Consider the following 18,668-nt stretch of genomic DNA (forward strand, 5'->3'; position numbering starts at 1 on the left):
ACAGCACACTGGAAGAACTCAGCAGGTTGGGCAGCAATGAATGCTTGTAGGTAGGTTTCTTCAAATCCTTCCCCCTCTTCTTTCTTCAGTCCTGATGAAGGGTTCGGGCACAAAACGTCGACTCATCGTTTCCATGGATGCTGCCCGACCTGCTGAGTTCCTCCAGCGTGCTGTGACTGTTGCTTTGATCCCAGCATCTGCAGATTATTTTGTGTTTAGAGAGTGCAGACAGAGTCCATGGAGGGGAGGCTGATTTCCGTGATCTGTTGTGCAGTGTCCATAACTCTCGGCAGTTTCCTGCAGTCACAAGCAGAGCAGTTGCTGTGCCAAGCCATTTTATTTATTTACTTACTTACTTAGAGCAGGGGTCCACAAATTTTTCTACACCATGGACCTCTACCATTAACTGCGGACCCCAGGGTGGGAACCCCTGACTTCGAGATACTGCGCAGTAAGAGGCCCTTCTGGTCCAATGAGACCATGTCACCCAAATGTACCCACATAATCAATTAACCTACCAAGTGGTATGCCTTTAGGAATGTGGGAGGAAACCAGAGCACCAGGAGGAAACCCACATGGTCACGAGAAGAACATACAGACAGGGGTGCAAATTGAACCCCGGTCGCTGGCACTGTAAAGAGTTATGGGTACCACTACGATACCATCCAGACAGAAGGCTTTATATGTTGGATCGATAAAAATTGGTGAGGTTCCACGGGGACATGCAAAGTTCCTTTAGCCTCTTGAAGCAGTAGAGGCGTTGCTGGGGAGCAGTCATTTTCACGTCGAAAACGACAGTGAAAATAAACCCTGATTCTGATTCTAGCCGCCTAATTTGAGAGTGAAGAGCAATCAAGAATCCGATGGAGCACCTTGGCCGCAGTCTTGGGCAATCGTCAATGTCCAAAAACCTGTCCAGCTCCACTTTCAGTCTTTACTCCGCGTCCAACAGCCACCGGGCCTTGTTGGGGTCACCTCTTCTCCTGGTTTAAAGGGGGCCTGAGGGCAGAGGGAGGAAGGCCAGGACATTTGGTGCCATGGTCTGAGTAGACAGGGCCTCGGTTCACTGAGACTTTAAGGATCAACTTTGTCCACCGTACATATTTACATATATGGGACGGCACAGTAGCATCTGCTTAGCACAAAGTGTATAAATCCCTTGGACCTGATGAGTCAAGGGAAGTACAAATCAGTGAGTCTAACAACAGTGGTATTGGAGGGACAGGATGAATCTTCATTTGCGAAGACAGATATTGATCAGAGCACGTACCACCAGGTTCAGGGACAGCCTCTACTCCACTGTTATAAGACTACTGAATGATTCCTTAGTACGATAAGGCAGCACGGTAGTGTAGTGGTGAGCACAACGCATTACAGAACAGTCAGCCTGGATTCAAATCTCACTGCTCTCTGTAAGGAGCTTGTAGGTTACATAGAAACATAGAAAACCTACAGCACAATACAGGCCCTTCTGCCCACAAAGCTGTGCCGAACATGTCCTTACCTTAGAAATTACCTACGGTTACCCATAGCCCTCTATTTTTCTGAGCTCCATGTACCTGTCTTGGAGTCTCTTAAAAGACCTTATCGTATCCGCCTCCACCGCAATGGTCTTCATCAATCGTGGGATTGAGTTTAGGAGCCGAGAGGTAATGTTGCAGCTATATAGGACCATGGTGAGACCACACTTGGAGTACCGTGCTCAGTTCTGGGGTGAACTTGGCCTTTTTTCCTTGGAGCGACGGAGGATGAGAGGTGACCTGATAGAGGTGTATAAAATGATGAGAGGCATTGATCGTGTGGATAGTCAGAGGCTGTTTCCCAGGGCTGAAATGGCTAGCACGAGAGGGCACAGTTTTAAGGTGCTTGGAAGTAGGAACAGAGGAGATGTCAGTGGTAAGCTTTTTTTATGCAGAGAGCGGTGAGTGAGTGGAATGGGCTGCCAGTGATGGTAGGTTCTCCCCATGACTGTGAGGGTTTCCTCCAGGTGCTCCAGTTTCCTCCTACAGTCCAAAGACATACCTGCAATTAGGTTAATTGGTCATTGTAAATTGTCCTGTGATTAGGCTAGGGTTAAATCAAGGATTGCTGAGCGGCGTGGTTAGAAAAGCCAGCAGGCTGTATCACAATAAATAAATAAATATTAGAAATTTGCCGTGGTGTGTTGGTTAGGGTGCAACATGCAACAAAGAACAACCACATTCAACCATTATAAAGAATCATATAGAATAAAGCTAGATGTTAAAGTGCGATGTGGAATAATATGGGCATAAATGCCAACATGTATTTACAATGGAAACAACATTATAAAAAGTGGCTTAAGGTGTTTACACTGCAGTTACTGAGGGGGTGGAGGAGGGCTAATTAAAATGGTTGATCAGAATAACTGCCTGGAGGAAGAGACTTTAAGATGGTGTGAAGTTTTTTGTTTTAATAGCATGATAGTGCTTTGCGGAAGGGAGGTTTTGGAAAAGGCAGTTTGCCGGGTGGTAGAGTCGACATCGAGTTTTTCTGACAAGTGAGATTTGACCTGGACACACAGTAGTCCTGCCACTGACCTTTTCTGCCGACCTGATGGCTCACTATAGTGAAAGGACGCTGCTCCAAACCAGACAGTAATGGCTGATGTAAGGATTCTCTCTGTGATGGCAGTGTAGAATTCCATCAGTTGTTCTGGGGAAGATGGACGATGGAATATCCCAAATGCCACAATGGAGACATTTCTGTCTGTCAGCAGCTGCCTAAATCTCTGCCGTCTCTGGGGTGGGGGTGTGACCAGAGCCCCGGCAGAGGCAGGAACACCCAATGGATTTCTGCTCTTGGCCACATGCCGGTTACCTTCCCCGCAGCCACTTCTGCTCTATAATTCAGGAGGAGTGGTTGCGTGCGAGTTAACACATGGGTTGCTATGGAAGCAGTACAGTAATTATTGATGCATCACTCCACTGCACCCCAGCTATCTAGCAAGCAAGCCTCAGACAGCCTGTGGTGAGCACTGGGGAAGACAGCCACCAAGCGGTCACACTCAAAGCCCCCCTAATGCTACGGTGGGACTGAGCCAGTGGTGGGTTGAGGGAGGATGGGATCAGCACCAGCAAAAGGTGGACACGCAGTGGGCCACACGGGAGATAAAGGCAGGGTGGCCTCCCTCTCCCCACCGAGGGGCCACAGCTCTCCTTGATTATTGGCCCGAGGCAGGAAGTCAACCCTGGGTGATAGATACCCTGTGGGGAGGATTGGTATCGGTTGGTAATCTGTTGGTCATTGGTTGGTTAGTGTTTGGTTCTCAGTTGGTCATTCACTAGTTGGTTACTGGTTGGTCACCAGATAACTAGTTGGTCACCAGTTAGTCATCTGTTTACTAGGTTGTCACTGACTTGCTAGTGGTTGGTCTCCAGTTAATAATCCGTTGGTCACTGTTTGGTCACCAGTTAGTCATCCGTTGGCTACTAGTTGGTCATCGGTTTGTTACTGGTTGTCACCAGTTGATCATCAGTTGTCACTATTTAGTTACTGGGTGATCATCAGTTAGTCATCGGATGGTCATCGATACTCGCTGGTGTACGGGGCAGGTTGTGGGAGGCAGGGACACTAGCCTGTATCAGACTGAGTACTCAGGGACAGTCTCACCAGGACAGGGGAAAACTGAGGGAGAACACCACGGGGCCATGTTGGTGCAGGGACGTGTGGTCGCTGACCGAGGGGCGGGAGCCATATTGGTGCAGGAACGTGTGGTCGCTGACCGAGGGGCAGGAGACATGTTGGTGCAGGAACGTGTAGTCGCTGACCGAGGGGCAGGAGATATATTGGTGCAGGAATGTGTGATCGCTGACCGAAGGGCGGGAGACATGTTGGTGCAGGAACGTGTAGTCGCTGTCCGAGGGGTGGGAGTCATGTTGGTGCAGGGACATGGGATCAGTGAACATGTCAGTTGAGGGATATGGGCATGGGACACGTGTTGGTGTAGGGAGCACCAACCCACTGACCCATGCATACCATTCCTTTTGCACCAAGACACAGAGATCCCCCCACACCATCACTACTCCCCACCTTGCGCCCGACACGCTGACCCCTCCAATAGCCCTGCCCACCCTGCGGGAGTCTGGTATAGCTGCCACCAAAGGAAGGTTGTGGAGAGCACTCCTGGCTGACCCTGGGAGTGCGTGGAGGAGAGGAAAGTTGGAGGGTGGTTTGGCGTCTGACCTCCCTACAATAGTCTAATAATGTCACACGGACACCACCACCCCTCCCCACTTGCGGGTTCTGTACTTGGGCACTGATTATCTTCCAGTTCCATGGACTGGCAAGAAATGAGGGCTTCCTCGTCAGGTAGTAAACTAGCAAGATCAGTGTGTGAGGAGGGAGGAAGGTGGGAGTGATAGAGACGCCAGACCCTGTACACTCTTCCGCCCATCTCCTGCTCTACACCAGGCCCATCTGTAAGAGTGGACAGGGTTACAGCCGGGCAGCGGCGAGTGTCTCTGGTTCCGCACAGCACAGAATGCAGGTACGCACTGGGCACTGGTGCATTGTGATGTCAAAACTGCAGCACCGTACCAACGCATTTACTGCACGCTCAGTATTTTCTGTTGGCTGCACCCTCATAATATTTAAACTCACATAAATGTCCAAATAGAAACACACCCTAAATCTCGGCCATGATGCGAGCCGGCAGCTTCACTTGTTTTGGGTGTCGTACGGCAGGGAAAGGCAGCTTATATGCTCCCAATCTCAGACACCATCAGTGCTGGAGAAGCGTCTCGGCCCGAAACATCGACTGTTGACTCATTTCCACAGATGCTGCCTGACCTGCTGAGTTCCTCCAGCGTTTTATGTGTGCTGCAGAGAATAAAAATGCTGAACTGAAAATAAATACTGAGCTATCCACAAATGAGGCATAACCAGGTTCCAAGTCAATTCTATCTAGTCACATTATATTTGTAAACACACGCAAAATGCTGGAGGAACTCAGCAGGTCAGGCAGCATCTGTTGAGATGAATAATGACTTGATGCTTCAGGTCAAGATTCATCATCAAGTTTTATGAAGAGTCCCGATGGAGGGTCTCAGCCCAAAATGACAACTGTTTATTTAGTTCCATAGATGCTGCCTGACCTGCTGAGTTCCTCCAGCATATTGTGTGTATTGCTCTGGATTTCCAGCATCTCTTGTGTCTACACACTCAGCTTAGAATATTAAGGGATTTCTAACATTAAGCAAACTTAAAAAAAAATGAGAGAGTGTGTTTTCTTTAGATAAATCTACTGAAATGGTTAAGGAAGCTGGAGACGTATGAAACAGGGAATGTAAATCTCCTCTCATTCAATCCGTGACAGATTTAAAGATTGCGGTCAGAATGTTCAGAGATTTAAAAAAGAGAAAATCATGTGACACATTCAGAAAGCTTTGATTTCTAGCTGTGTGTTACTGAACAGTGCAGTGTAAATACACGAGACACGTGAATAAGACATGCTTCCTGTCCAGACTGCCCACGCTAATTTAACCAGGTAATTTGGCCACCCAGCCAATGACGGAAAAGCTGAAACACCTGAGCCAATAGCGCAGCAGATAATAACTGGCTCAGCCAATCAGTTCAGGACCTGAGCACACAGCCAGCCTGTCAGCCAGTCACAGGAGAGCTTGTGCAGAGAGCCCAGCCACAGCCAATGGAAGCAGGAGCTGGCTATGTACATGATGACGCAGTGCAGTAAGACAGTCTATCACAAGTGAGCTGGCTTCGTGCCAAGGCTGAGACGCAGAGAGAACAAGGTAAACAACTTTCCAACGCCAGGCTTGGTGACATTTACTCTTGTGGTGTACTGAGAGAGCAGGGCTGCCCGGTCTGTAATAAACCTCCACGCGGGCCAGGACCAGCGCTAGCCAATGTGCTCCGGCGCACCGTTGCGCAGTGCAGCAGTGACGGTCACTACGCTCTCGTTTTCCAGCAGGTACTGGAGCAGCAGATCTCAACAATCCCCTCTTTAAAAATAAAACAATTTTGATTAAAGAGAAATCATACCAGAAAGTCAGATCCGGGAGAGGTTCCATGGGAAGCTGTATACGATGGGCTGCATGGGACCGGGGTGTCCGGTGTGCTGTTGCGTTGGGGTCACAGTCGTCCACAGCTCGATGACTCAGGGCTCGGCTGTAGCTGCCCGACCCCTCCTTCCTTCGCGCAGCCTCTGCTCCTCTGCCCGAATCGCCTCGCCTCGAATATTCCAGAAACCATTCACATTAACTCTTTCAGCCTACTCCACTTTTCCTCGCCTCTGACACAAATGAGAGAGATTCACTGGTGTGCTGCCTTACATAATCACTGCAGACACCGACAGTCTTGCTCCTCATTCGGAAACACAGATCCGCTCTCACCGCTGCTTTCTCCCCAGTCTCCGGCGTAAACACTACCCTTTGCTGGGTTTTTCTGTCTATTTGTGTCTCTGCCTATACCCTCCTGATGCAGTGGTGCTGACTCGTACAGACCTATCGGCTGAGCTCTGTGACGCAGCAAGAATTTCTCTTGGCTGCTCCTTGTGTCAAACTGTGGAACTTCAGTTCTCTCAACTCCTACCAGTTGGCAGCAGACTCTGGTTACTAGAATGCCAGCACAGTTTCTCTGCGCATCGCTCTTTCTGCCCTTGCGAGATATCCACCCTAAGCAGTTTCCAAAACAATACCGCAATACACCATTAACCCTTCATATGCTGACCTTCCAACTTCAGCAGGAAACGCTGATAATCGCAAACAACTTTTCAGAATACATTTTGGTTCCTTGCCCATTTCAAAAATAGTTTTCATGCGTTAGTATCTGGATGACGAGGAAAGAGAACGTTCAGCACAAATAAACAGTTTCACGAATAAAGAACCCCACCTCGCGTCCAGAGTCTGTGGAGAGGCTCTCCTGGGTGACATGACCACTCACCCACATCCTCTCTTGAAACTGTTTATCTGCAACACGAACCACCTTGGTCTAGCTTCGGACTTTATTCTCTGGGGCAAAGGAGATTGAGGGGAGATTTGATGGAGGCATACAAAATCATGAAGGTTATAGAGAGGGTAAATGCAAGCTGGCTTTTCCCAGTGAGGTTGGGCAAGACTAGAACTAGAGGTCATAGGTTAAGGGTGAAAGATGAAATATTCAGGGGGAACCTGGGTGGAGGAGTGGGAAACAGCTTCACTCAGAGGGTGGTAGGAGTGTGCAATGAGCTGCCAGAGGTTATGGCGGATGTGGGTTCAATTTCAATATTTAAGAGAAGTTTGGATAAGTACATGAATGGGAGGGATATGGAGGGCTATGGTCCCTATATGGGTCGATGTGACTGGGCAGAATAACACTTCAGCACACTAGAAGGGCCGTAGTGTCTATGACTCAACTTACTTTTCTTACGCATTAATAGCCCTGTTGATCCAAAATCAGAATAACTACATAAATTGAAACACACAAATTTCTTACTGATGTCTCTGGAGATGAACATATCGAGAATGCTGTGTGCACTTTCTCCTTGGTCCTTTAACAAAACTTCCTACACTTGACAGAGTGGACTACACAATGGATGATTTCACAAGGTGAAACACCTGCTCCTCCAACATCACTCAGGACCCCAAACAGTCCATCCAGGTGAGCCGACACTTCACCTGCGAGTCTGGTCAGGTTCGTCGACCGTATCCAGTGCTCCAGGTGTGGCCTCCTCTACATCGGTGAGATCCGACATAGATGAAGGAACAGCTTCATCGAGCAGCTTTGCAACATCTCCTGTAAATGGTGTTGGATTCTGATGTTTCTAATCCAAGGTTCTTTCGGAAGTCAGGAAAGAGGCGCAAAACCTGTTGCCCCATGACCGTTTTATTTAGCGTTGATAGAACAAAGGAAAAGTGAAATGAACAGTAATAAAGATCTGCCAAACAAAGAAAAAGACAATGGAACTAAGATGGTGCCCAGCATAGAGCAGCTATTTTTATACCCATAGATAAGAAAAAGTCCATTCAAATTTGCAGATAAGTGTTAACCAATGAGAAAACAGTTATTCAATCAATGCCCTACTGAGAGAAGCTTCCAGAATTATACCAGTATACCCAATATAACCAGTAAGGGGCATATTAAACTATTATATGCATATAAGAATTACCTAAATACAAGCAGATAATTAATTGTTAAACTGAGAAGAAAATATCAATTAAACAGTCTAATCTAAGAATTAAACATTCAGATCCACCAGGTGGGATTTCCCAGTGACCATCCACTTCAATTCAACTTCCCATTCCCATTCCAAGTCATTTTATTTATTTAGAGATATGGAGCAGAACAGGCTTCCCCCCACCCCCCACCCCCACGGCCCAATGAGCTGAGCCCAGCATGTCACCTATTTAACCCTAGCCTAGTCACAAGACAACTTGCAATGACCAGCTGTATCGTTGGACTAAGGGAAGAAGCCAGAGCACCCAAAGGAAAGCCATGGGGAGAATATACAAACCCCTTACTGACGAGCTGGAACTATACGCCGAGCTCCAATGCTCCAAGCTGCAATAGTGCCATGTAACACGTCGGTCTATGGCCTCCTCTACTGGCATGATGAGGCTACACTCACAGAGGAGGAGCAACACCTCATATTCCATCTGGGTAGCCTCCATCCTGACAGCACGAACACCAACTTCTCTAACTTATGGTAATTTCTCCACCCTCCTCCTTCTCCCCTTTTCCATTCCCCATTCCTGTTCTCCTCTCACCCCTTCTCTTCTCTGCAACATTCCCCTCTGGTGCCCCATCCTCTTTCCCTTTCTTCCATTGTCCACTGCCTTCTCCTCCAGCATTTCATATGTGTTGCTTATATTGCAGGAACTTCTCTTTTACACACAAAATTCCAGATGAACTCAGCACGTCAGGCAGCATCTATGGAGAGGAATACGCAGTTGACATTTCAGCCGGAGACCCTTCATCTCCCTCCATTTCCTCCTTGCAAGGAAGGGGGAAGAAGCTAGAAGCTCATTTGCAGTGCGCAGTAGATAACGAGGCTCTCCATTTCTTCGACAGGAGAGCCAACAGTGAGTTCCACATCTTTTAGTTAAACTTTCACGCACACCTGCAGCACCTGTGAATTATTCCACCAGAAAGAATGAACATTGGGTGGAGTTAGTGCAAGCTACAGAACTGACTGGGACAGAGTTCATCACGATTTGGTTGCTCAAAAGTGCACTCAACTGTGGCAGATCTGTTGAGATTGTTAAGTAGTCTGTCCAAGGTTACTGCAGGTGCTTCCAACCATACCCGAAAATACAGAGGCTATAACTTCATTCTTTCAAAACACCTTAAACACATCCATCTAATGGGACATTTCTGCTCATGGGAGCCTCCACAACGGACCGTGATGGGGCTCCAATGCACAGGATCGCAGATGGTTGCTCAGTATTCTGGACTCGGCCAGCACCATCGTGAGCACAACCCTTCCTGCCATCAAGGACATCTTCAAAAGGGTTCCTTAAGAATGTGTCATCCATCGCTGCGGACCCTCACCATCCAGGACATGCCCTCCTCTCAGTACTACCCTCAATGAGGAGGTACAGGAACCTGAAGACACACACTCAATGAATCATGAAGCGCACACAAAATGCTGGAGGAACTCAGCAGGCCAGGCAGCATCTATGGAAAAGAGTACAGTCGACGCTTCGGGTCGAGACCCTTCAGCAGGACTGGAGAAAAAAAAAAGACGAGGAGTAGAGTTAAAAGGTGGGGGGGGGGGAGGGAGGGAGGAACACAAGATGATAGGTGGAACCGGGAGGGGGAGGGGTGAAGTAAAGAGCTGGAAAGTCAATTGGTGAAAGACATATAGGGTTGGTGAAGGGAGAGTCTGATAGGAGAGGGCAGAAAAGGCCATGGAAGAAAGAAGGGGTACCAGAGGGAGGCGATGGGCAGGCAAGGACATAAGGTGAGAGAAGGAAAAAGGGATGGAGACTGGTGAATGAGAGGCGAGGGCCATTACTGGAAGTTCGAGAAATCAATGCTCATGCCATCAGGTTGGAGGTTACCCAGAGGGAATAAAAGGTGTTGCTCCTCCAACTTGAGTGTGGCCTCATTGTGTCCTCTACTGTTGCATTGCAAAAAAGTAGTGAGGCAGTGTTCATGGGTTCAATGTCCATTCCAGAAATGGGTGCTGGAATGGACATGCTTAATGATGGATGCCATCTTTCTGAGGCATCGCTCCTTGAAGATGTTCTCGTTGCTGGGGAGGCTGGTGCCCATGATGAAGCTGACTGAGTTCACAGCTTTCTGCAGCTTACCTTTGATCCTGTGCACTGCCCCCCCATAAAGGACAGTGATGCAGCCAGTATGGGGGGCATTGCACAGCAATAAAACTGTGACTTACTGTAATTTATGTATTGCAGCGTAGTGCTGCTGGAAAACTACAAACTTCATGACGTGTCGGAGATAGTAAAGCTGATTCTGATAGCACTGGTGATTGTGAACTGCACAAAGTTCCAGCAGCTCAGGTTCAGCTTACCCATCCTATCATGTACAGTATTAGAATTCCAACTTCATGTACCCCCTCTGCATGACCAGGCATTCCACCTGTTGTCCACCCTTAAACACAGAATTCATCTGAGTGTGACACAGAACTATTTGAATACAGAGCCACTCTCCCACTTCAATCAAACAACAGCATCAACATAAAGTCACAGTCTGACACAGGTCCAAGTCCTCCTTGTTCCCTCGCTCAGCCTGTAACAGTGAACGCACTTAGCCCAGTCGTCACAGGCAAAGCTCACCCCACTATCGAGCACTGCCACCAGAAAGCAGCATCCATCATCAAGGACTCCTCGCCATCCAGGCCAGGTTCTTCTTGCTGCTGCCTTTGGGAAGGACGTGCAGGAGCTTTAGGTCCCACTCCGCCGGGTTCAGGAAGAGTTCTTACCTTACAAGCATCAGGTTTCAGAACCATTGTGGATAGCTTCACTCACCTCGTCTGAACTGATTCCACACAACCTATGGACTCACTTTCAAGGACTCTACAACTCGTGTTCTCAGTGTTATCTATTTATGAACTCCGCCATGGACTGTCCCAAGCCCGGCTGTGAAAGGAAGGGCGAGCACGGGGTGAGCAACCCCACCCCGTAAAACGCCAGTGTTACAGAAACATCGGTCCTCATCCCTGGGAGAGGAAGGAGCTTCAAAGATTGGTTACACCTGCGGATTACTTGAAAAACTGGCTCAGGAATCTGGTGAGCTGCTGCTGGTGAAGGGCTAAAGTAAGTATGTATTTATTATTATTATTTTTTATTTATACAGTCTGTCTTCCTTTGCACATTGGTTGTTTGTCACTCTTTGTGTGTAGATTTTCATTGATTCTGTCATATTTCTTCATTCTACTGTGAATCATATAGTGATTTACAGTGACAGTACACAGTATAGTGACATATAAGTACTTCGATAATAAATTTACTTTGAAATTAGTCCTTGCCTAAAAACACAAGCTGGCATTCACGGGAATACTGCAGTTGTGGTGCATTTTGGATTGAAGTTTTATGGCCTCTGTTCGTTTATTATGTGCCGTGTTGTATGACATGGGCGATCATGGTCTTTCCATGACCTTGACTATTCTTGGCAAAATTTTCTACAAAAGTGGTTTGCCATTGCCTTCTTCTGGGCAGTGTCTTTACAAGACAGGTGCCCCCAGCCATTATCAATACTCTTCAGAGATTGTCTGCCTGGCGTCGGTGGTCACATAACCAGGACTTGTGATATGCACCAGCTGCTCATACGACCATCCACCACCTGCTCCCATGACTTCACATGACCCTGATCGGGGGCTGAGCAGGTGCTACACCTTGTCCAAGGGTGACCTGTGCTTTACACCTCCTTTGGTAGAGATGTATCTCCACACCACCACGCATTTATAGCCTTTGAAAAGTTTAAAGTAGCTAAGGGGATATGATTGCATGGAAGAAACTCACTCAACATAGAGCAAGAAGCTAAGGTCGGAAAACAGGCAATTATGATCAAGTTCATTATGAAACCTAAGGTGAGCAAATCTAATGTAGATGGGCAAAATGTGGTGTGAACTTGATTGGTCAAGGGGCCAAAAATGCTTCAGAAAAGCTACATCTGGTCTTTCACCTTCAACCTCACTTCCACTCAGAGCCTTAAACAGTCCTTCCGAGTGTGGCAGCACTTCACCTGCAAATCTGTTGGGGTCGTCTATTGTATCTGGTGTTCCCATTACGGCCTCCTCTACATTGGTGAGATCCGACATCTATCTGGACGATTGCTTCTTTGAACGCCTCTGCTCCATCCACCAAAAGCAGAATTTCCCAGTGGTAAACCATTTTAATTCCCATCCCTATTCCTGTTCCAACACGTCGATACACAGCCTCCTCTTCTGCCATGATGAAGCCATTCTCAGGTTGGAGGAGGAACACTTCATACTTTGGCTGGGTAGCCTCCAACCTGATGGCATGAACATCAATTTCTGCAATATCCAGTCATTTTTACTTTCTTTTCTCCTCCCCTTCCCTCTTCTCCCCTCTGGCCTCTTCCACTCACGTGTCTATCACCTCCCCCTGTTATCCCTCCTCCTTCCCTTTCTCCCACGGTCCACTCTCCTCTCCTGTCAGATTCCTTCTTCTCCAACCCTTTACCTTTCCCACCCACCTGGCTTCACCTATCACCTTCCAGCTAGTCTCCTTGCCCCACCTCACCTTTTTATTCCATTGCCTTCCCCCTTCCTTTCCAGTCCTGATGAAGGGTCTTGGCCCAAAATGTTGATTGTTTATTCATTTCCATGTTTTCTGTCTGACTTGCTGAGTTCCTCCAGCATTTTGTGTGTGCTGCATTGATTGAAGGTCCTATTTTGGTGCTCCATTGTTCTCAGACTCTCTCTTGTGTACGGGGACAGCTGGGAAAGTCAGTAGTAACAGCCCTCGAGGAGAGGATGAGCTGATCCTTGAATCACGGCAGTCCTTCTGGAGAAGCTGCTCTCACGGTACTGGTGGTGAGGGTGTTCCAAGATCAAGACCATGGGCTCCCAAACCTCCATGAACCCAGGTTCATGGGAACCCTTGATCCGGACTGAGTCACGACAAAGGAACGATGAGATACTTATAGACAGTAGGTATGACTGGGAGGGGCCCCTGCGTACTTTGGTTTATCAATGACACATGTACCGAGAAAAGCTTGTCTTTTATACTGATCATCCAGATCAAACCACCACACAGTGCATTGAGGTAGAACAAGGGAAAGGAGCAACAATAAACAGCAGAATAAAGTGCAACAGCTGCAGAGGGAGTGCAGTGCAGGTAAATGATAAAGTACAAGACAGAAACGAGGTAGATTGTGAGGTCAAGCGTCCATTTTATTGTTGGGGGGGTCTGTTCAAAAGTCTGCTAACTGCGGGATAGAAGCTGTCCTTGAGCGAGGTTTTTTCAGTCGTTTCTACCTTCTGTGCAATGGGAGAGGGGACAAAAAGGAATGGCTGGGGTGGATGGGGTCTTTGATTACACCGCCTTGCTTGCTGAGCCAGCGAGAAGGAGGGTAGGCTGGCTCCTGTACTGTGCTGAGTGGCGTTTGCAATTCTCTCCAGTTTATCGTGGTCACGTGCAGAGCAGCTGCCATATCAAGCCATGATCCATCCATTCAGAATGCTTTCCATGGTGCACCAATAGAGTTGGGAAGGGTTAATGGGATAAGTGGTGGCATTCCGGTGGCTGTTAACCTTATCTCTATCGGTGGGTTTGGAGTGGTCTGGTGTGTGACAGCAGTGCATAAAAAATATGAAAGCAATCTTAGAAATCACAACATAACGGTGCACGGCCGTTCCGAATGATATCGTATGTGTTAACTGGGGGCCGTGCACAATCCTGATTTGATGGAGACAGACGTGAGAAGCACAGAGGAACATTTGGAGAAACTTCTGAAATGCCTAGATCGCTGCTACTGTGCGATCGAGAATCTCCGGAGGGGAAGGCCCAAATCCTCGGCTTTGCCTATTGCCTGTTGCCGGGGCCGGGGTCGAAGCGCTCAACAGAGATGGTGCTCGGTGCTGACTGTCGGAGAGCTGGCCGGAGGCTCGGAGCTTTCAGATGCCTCCAGGATGCTGCATTGGCAAGTTTGCAGCACTGGAAGTTCACCGAGACTTTTTAACGTGCCATGGTCTGTTCTTTATCAAATTACGGTATTGCTTTGCACTGTTGTAAGTATACGTTATAATTATGTGTTTTTTTCAGTTTTTCAGTCGGTTTGTTATGTGTTTCTGTGATATCATTCTGGAAAAATATTGTATCATTTCTTAAAGCATGCATTACCAAATGACAATAAAAGAGGACTGCGTGTCCTCATAGTCTAAACTAATGTAATAAAAGTAACTGTCATATACAAACTGATTGTACACACAAAAAGTAAGGCTAAGTGACCCATATCAGTTGGTGGGATAGGTTAATGGGTGGTGGTGTTGATCAGCCTAACCGCTTGGGAAAACGCACTGTTTTTGAGTGTGGCATGGATGCTACATAACCTCCTCCCTGATGGGGGTGTGACAAGCAGAGGGGAGTGCGCTCAGGCATCTTTCTGTAGGTATCTCGTCAATGGCAGGAAGGTGGTGCTGGTGAAGAGCTGGACAGTTTTAATGACCGATTGTAGATACACGGCATACAGCAGATGGTGCACATTGCAGCCATGGGTTTCTGGTATAGGGGGTGAATGATGGGGTGCTGGTTGGGTGTAGGGGGTGAATGATGGGGTGGTGGGTGTAGGGGGTGAATGATGGGGTGGTGTGTGTTGGGGTTAATGATGGGCTGGTGGGTGTAGGGGTGAATGATGGAGTGGTGGGTGTAAGGGGTGAATGATGGGGTGGTGGGTGTAGGGGGTGAATGATGGGGTGCTGGGTGTAGTTAAGTGATTGATAGATTAATGGGTGATATGGCAGGAAACTTGCATTCTGGTTTGATGTTGAGCTTCTTGAGAACTGCTGAAATTTTACTCTATCGAGAACTGGAGACCATTGGACTTCGGAGCCGAATTAGTCCATTCAGCCCATCGAGCCTGTTCTACTGTTCCGCCTTGGCTGATTTATTATCTCATGTGCCTGCCTTCTCACTGTAACCTTTGATACCCCAACTCATCAAGATCGTCAATACCATCATTCCCACAATCCTGATTGAGAAGTTGCAGAACCTGGGCCTCTGTACCTCCCTCTGCAATTGGATCCTCGACTTCCTAACCGGAAGACCACAGTCTGTGCAGATTGGTGATAACATATCCTCCTCGCTGAAGATCAACACTGGCTCACCTCAGGGGTGTGTGCTTAGCCCACTGCTCTACTCTCTCTATACCCACGACAATGTGGCTCATCATAGCTCAAATACCATCTATAAATTTGCTGACAATACAAGCATTGTTGTTAGAATCTCAGGTGGTGACGAGAGGTTGTACAGGAGTGAGATATGCCAACTAGTGGAATGGTGCCGCAGCAACAACCTGGTACTCAACGTCAGTAAGACGAAAGAGATGATTGTGGACTTCAGGAACGGTAAGATGAAGGAACACACACCAATCCTCATGGAGGGATCTTAAGTGGAGAGAGTGAGCAGCTTCAAGTTCCTGGGTATCAAGATCTCTGAAGGTCTAACCTGGTCCCAACATATCGATGTAGTTAAAAAGAAGGCAAGATAGTGGCCATACTTTATTAGGAGTTTGAAGAGATTTGGCATGTCAACAAATACACCCAAAAACTTCTATAGATGTACCGTGGAGAGCATTCTGACAGGCTGCATCACTGTCTGGTATGAAGGGGCTACTGCACAGGACCACCAGAAGCTGCAGAAGGTTGTAAATCTAGTCAGCTCCATCTTGCGCACTAGTCTATAAAGTACCCAGGACACCTTTAGTGAGCGGTGTCTCAGAAAGGCAGCGTCCATTATTAAAGACCTCCAGCACTCAGGGCATGCCCTTTTCTCACTGTTACCATCAGGTAGGAGGTACAGAACTACTTCAGCTACTGCACAGAGTCTTGTCATCTTCTGAAGTTTTCTGATGACTCTGCCATAGTTGGATGCATCAGCAAGGGAGATGAGGCTGAGTACACGGCTACGGTAGGAAACTTTGTCACATGGTGTGAGCAGAATTATCTGCAGCTTGATGTGAATAAGACTAAGGAGCTGGTGGTAGACCTGAGGAGAGCTAAGGTTCCGGTCACCCCTGTTTCCATCCAGGGGGTCAGTGTGGACATGGTGGAGGATTACAAATACCTGGGGATACAAATTGACAATAAACTGGACTGATCAAAGAACACTGAGGCTGTCTACAAGAAGGATCACAGCCGTCTGTATTTCCTGAGGAGACTGAGGTCCTTTAACATCTGTTGTACGATGCTGAGGATGTTTTATGAGTCTGTGGTGGCCAGTGTTATCATGTTTGCTGGGGCAGCAGGCTGAGGGTAGCAGACACCAACAGAATCAACAAACTCATTCGTAAGGCCAGTGAGGTTGTGGGGATGGAACTGGACTCTCTGATGGTGGTGTCTGAAAAGAGGATGTTATCCAAGTTGCATGCCATCTTGGACAATGTCTCCCATCCACTATATAATGGACTGGTTGGGCACAGGAGTACATTCAGCCAGAGACTCATTCCACCGAGATGCAACACAGAGCGTCATAGGAAGTCATTCCTGCCTGTGGCCATCAAACTTTATAACTCGTCCCTTGGAGGGTCAGACACCCTTAGCCAATAGGCTGGTCCTGGACTTATTTCCTGGCATAATTTACATATTACTATTTAACTATTATGGTTTTATTACTATTTAATTATTTATGGTGCAACTGTAAGGAAAACCAATTTCCCTCGGGATCAATAAAGTATGATATGACTATGACAGAAGCCTGAAGGCACACACTCAGCGATTCAAAACAGCTTCTTCCCCTCTGCCGTCCGATTCCTAAATGGACGTTGAACCTTTGGACACTACCTTACTTTTTTTTAATATACAGTATTTCTGTTTTTGCATGTTTTAAAAAAATTTATTCAATATATGTAATTGATTTACTTATTTATTATTATGTTTTATTTTATTTATTAATTTTTTTCCTCCGCTAGATCACGAATTGCATTGAACTGCTGCTGCTAAGTTAACAAATTTCACGTCACATGCCGCTGATAACAAACCTGATTCTGATTCTGTGTCAACCTCAGCTTTAAATATACCCAATGACGGCCTCCACAGCCAAATGTGGCAATGATTTCCACCAATTCACCACCCTCTAGCTAAAGAAATTCCTCCTCATTTCTGTGCTGAAGAGACATCTTTGTACTCTGTGGCTGTGCCTCTGAAACTCCCTCACTCTTGGAAACATCTTCTCCACATCCACTCTTTCTGGGTCTTCCGATATTTGACAGGTTTCAATGAGATTCCCCCTCATTCTTCATCCTCAAATGCTCCTCATACATTAACCTTTTCATTGCCAGGATCATTCTCGTGAATCTCCTCTGGACCCTCTCCAACTCCAGCACATCCTTGTTTTGAAAGGGGCTCGGCTCAAGACTGCCCACAATGGTCAAAGCGCAGTCTGACCAACGCCTTTTAAGCCACATGATGGAGAGTTCCATCATGCTCATAACTTGCGCTTAGTAGACGATAGAAAGATCTGAGCATTGGGAGAAGAGTCACTCACTGCTGGGCAGCCAGCATCCAAGCTGCTTTTACAAGACCGCTGAACGGATCCTGACCCAGATCTGGGCCACACCCTCCAAATATCCGGACCTGCCTCCGGTTTTTTTTGCACTACCTTACTTTCTATTTTTCTATTTATGATTTATAATTTAAATTATTAATATTTACTAATTTTTACTATTTTAAATAATTTTAATATTTAATATTTGTAATCCAGGGAGTGTGAAGCACAGAATCAAATATCGCTGTGATAATTGTACGTTCTAATACTAACTGTTTGGCAACAATAAAGTATAAAGTAGTTTGGTTTCTGGTTGATGCTGATGGTCCCATGACATTGATGGTGGAGGTCTTGTCCACACTACACACTTTGAGAATTCCCCTTGTATGAAAAGTGTGCAGGAAAGCATGCATCACAGAATCATGAGGTGTTTTCTGCAACAAGATAGATAGATACTTCATTGATCCTAAAGGAAATTACAGCGACACAGTAGCATTGCAAGTGGACAGATATACAAATATTAGAAGAGAAGTAAGAAAGGATAAAAATAAGTTACATTAAAAATAAGATGTACAAGATTTACAAGTCAAGGATTACAAGATCACTTCCCCGGCTATAGGTTGACCATTATAGAGCCTGATGGCCGAGGGTAAGAATGACCTCATATATCGCTCTTTGGAGCAGCGCAGTCATTTTATCTATCACTAAAAGTGCTCCCCTGTTCAGCCAAGGTGGCATGCAGGGGGTGAGAAACATTGTCCAGAATTGCCAGGATTTTCCATAAGGTCCTTTGTTCTACCACGGTCTCTAGTGTGCCCAGTTTGACTCCTATAACAGAGCCAGCCTTTCTAATCAGTTTATTGAACCTGTTGGTATCACCCGTGTTGATGCCATTGCCCCAGCACACCACCGCATAGAAGATTGTACTGGTGACAACAGACTGGTAGAACATGTGAAGGAGAGGTGCCTCTGTCCCTTCTTGTACACAGCCTCTGTGTTGGTGCTCCACTCAAGTCTGTCATC

General features: G+C 47.0%; 1 long non-coding RNA gene across 2 annotated transcripts in view; it reads right to left on the bottom strand.

Moving 5' to 3' along the window:
* Nucleotides 1-18,668, bottom strand: part of LOC140209569 (uncharacterized) — a 59,370-nt gene that overhangs the window by 18,767 nt on the left and 21,935 nt on the right. The window contains exons 1-2 of one of the 2 annotated variants that reach the window (XR_011889015.1): nt 4,645-4,704; nt 1,560-2,003 (exon numbers count right to left, since the gene is read on the bottom strand). The exons of the other annotated variant lie outside the window; for it this stretch is intronic. This is a non-coding gene — a long non-coding RNA (uncharacterized lncRNA). Of the gene's footprint in view, nt 1-1,559; nt 2,004-4,644; nt 4,705-18,668 lie in introns of those variants that run through there. 2 annotated transcript variants of the gene reach the window in all.

Source organism: Mobula birostris, chromosome 14 (genome assembly GCF_030028105.1).
Source record: "Mobula birostris isolate sMobBir1 chromosome 14, sMobBir1.hap1, whole genome shotgun sequence".
Classification (NCBI taxonomy): Eukaryota; Metazoa; Chordata; class Chondrichthyes; order Myliobatiformes; family Myliobatidae; genus Mobula; species Mobula birostris.